Source organism: Gossypium arboreum, chromosome 12 (genome assembly GCF_025698485.1).
Source record: "Gossypium arboreum isolate Shixiya-1 chromosome 12, ASM2569848v2, whole genome shotgun sequence".
Taxonomy (NCBI): domain Eukaryota; kingdom Viridiplantae; phylum Streptophyta; class Magnoliopsida; order Malvales; family Malvaceae; genus Gossypium; species Gossypium arboreum.
Window position 1 is genome coordinate 19,149,904 of NC_069081.1, and position 2,653 is coordinate 19,152,556.

A 2,653-nucleotide genomic window follows, 5' to 3' on the forward strand; every position below is an offset into this window, starting at 1 on the left:
GATCTTGGGGTGCCCTAAATGGTAATAAAGGTTGATAAGATGCATTGGTTCTAGGAGGATTAAGATTTTGGACTCCTTGATTGGAAAAACCTCCTTAGTTCCCTCCCCACCTAAGATTAGGATCGTCATGCTACCCTAGATTATAGGTGTTGAAGTATGGATCATATCATTTATTCCACACATAGTTAACCTCTATTTGGTTGCTTTTATTAGTATTTCCCCACATAACACCTTCACCATCATGTGTTGTATTATTATGGGTTAGAATTGGTTGATTTTGGACTTAGCTTTGGCTGAACTCATCTCCAATTGATGGAGCCTTTCAAGAACTTGTTGATACTTGTCATCACTATTGACCACATGTAAGAATTCATTACCATGTCCTCGATGAGTTGGAAGTCTTTAGCCTAACTCTTTGACATGAACACCCGTGTAGACGCTTTGTCAAGACTAGAGTGCAAATTTCCATCAAGCCTATTATAAACAACTTGAAGTTGCAACCAATCTTGCAAGCTATGATATGGGCATTTATGTAACATGAGTTTACAGCGCTCCCATGCCTCATATAGTAATTCCCCATCCAATTGTCAAAAAATTGTAATATCTATACGAAGCTTCATTATCTTGTTCGGGAGAAAGTATTTAATTTGCTCGCTAGCTCATCCCAAGTGTTGATGGAATCTACCTGTTGTGAATCAAACCTCATAAATGCATCATCAATAAGAGAGAAAGGGAATAATCGAAGATGGATAGCATCATTGGATGCCCCATTATACTTAAAGGCATCACAAATGGTTAGAAATCTCTTAAAATGTTTATTCGGACCCTTATTCATTAACCTTTGAAATTGAAGGTTTGCTTTTATTATTTGGACCATTGCTGGTTTGATTTTGAATTTATTAGCATTAATCAACGAGCCATTAATGGTACCTCGAGCAACATCAAGATTGGACAACACTAGTCGCACAAAGTATGTTACTCCATAGATGGGTTTGGTGGTGGTTGAATCTTGCGCCCTCCTTGCATGTTTGATGATATGTTTCAGTTCCATCTCAAATAGTAAGACACCATTACCAGTCTAAGTCATATAACACATCTTACAAGCACAAGAGAGAAGTAAATTAATTAAAAATTGCAAATAATATAAAGGAAAATAACAACAAAGTTGTATCTATAAAACCTACTTCTGCTACTTATCTCTATGTAAAGGTACACAACTAAAAATTGCTCAATCTTGCACCGTCTCACTGGAAACAGTACCAACAGCTTTGACCACCTGAGCACATACGGATTAAAACAAAATGATTTTGGAAAAATATTTTGAAACACGAGCTTTAACTGCAAGCAGGCAGTGTCATTTGTAAATTTATAGTTCCAATGGAACAACTATTCCAATGTGTCGAATCTAAAAGAGACGGTGATTGAGTAACAAATAGCATGCACTTTAGAGTCTAATCAGCTACTGGTATGATTTTATAGTACGGAAGGTTATAACAAGAAAATGTTACAAAGAAATTAAATACGCTACTTTAGGGACCAAATTGTAAAGAGTACAAAACTACGAAATTAATCAATAAATGACTAACAGTGGTTGGTTGACTTTGATGTGGTTTGCCAATTTTTGAAGGAGGGACATAAATTGTTTAAATTGCTAAAGTGGCTCAATTTTATCTCTCGATCTCAATTTTCCCAAATTAGACAAATTAGGTCAATTTATCTCTCAGTCTCATCAGGTAATCCGAGACTAACAAATTGGTGCAGAACAAGATTACCTCTCGGTCTCACTTGTCTAGATGTTCCCTTAGGGGCATCAATCCTAAGTTTTTAGGTTCATTCAAATTAATCCAATTTATTACAATTTGGTCCTTTATCCAAAAATCAGCTCATCACATCTCCATCAACCAACCCCTTTAAAGGTTTAGCTACTCATGCTGAAAATACAACTAACTACCACGAAAATGAAAAACAAATAAACTATTAAATTAAAGCTTAAGAAAAATATAAAAGTTGAGATATTTATGCAAGACAATGTAAAAGGCATGTAGAGAAAAGCATTCAACAAGAAAATCTAAAGCAATAAGCATAAAAGGAACAATCTTTAACAACTACAAAGTAAAAGAAACTAAAATACATTAAACTAAATCTAAAAATGTCTTACAACCAAGGTACAAGGACTAAAGATGCAAATAATTCTAAGTTACAATGATAACTAACTTAACTAATTCCAAGAACACAACTAACTTAACTAACTCTAAGAACACTAAGAATAAGAAGGAAATGCAGCAAAACAAACTCTAAAACTAAGAAAGGAGAAGAGAAAATATAAACCCTAAAAAGTTGTGGAACAACTAAAAGAAAACCTAAAAAATACTAAAGTTAAAAACTAAACTAATGTGTGTCTCCTCCCTCTTCAGCCAAAATTGGTTGTTTTATGCTGATGGTTGATGAATTTTTGCTGCTGATAAATCGTAATTTATACATATTTTTACCCCATGTTTAACGCATTTTATGGATGATTTCCTATTAGAATTGGTGAATTCGATGCTCCTAATGCTTTAATTTCATGTTTTATACTTAGGAGAGCATAGGAGAGCGAAAGGAACGAGAAACGGGCCAATACTAGAGAAAATGGGCCAAAGTACGAAATCAACAC

General features: G+C 34.3%; 1 non-coding gene across 1 annotated transcript; it reads left to right on the forward strand.

Moving 5' to 3' along the window:
- Positions 1-510: 510 nt before the first annotated feature.
- LOC128285992 (small nucleolar RNA R71) lies at positions 511-617 on the forward strand. The gene has a single exon (XR_008276539.1). It is a non-coding gene; the product is annotated as a small nucleolar RNA R71 (small nucleolar RNA).
- The last annotated feature ends 2,036 nt before the right edge of the window (positions 618-2,653 follow it).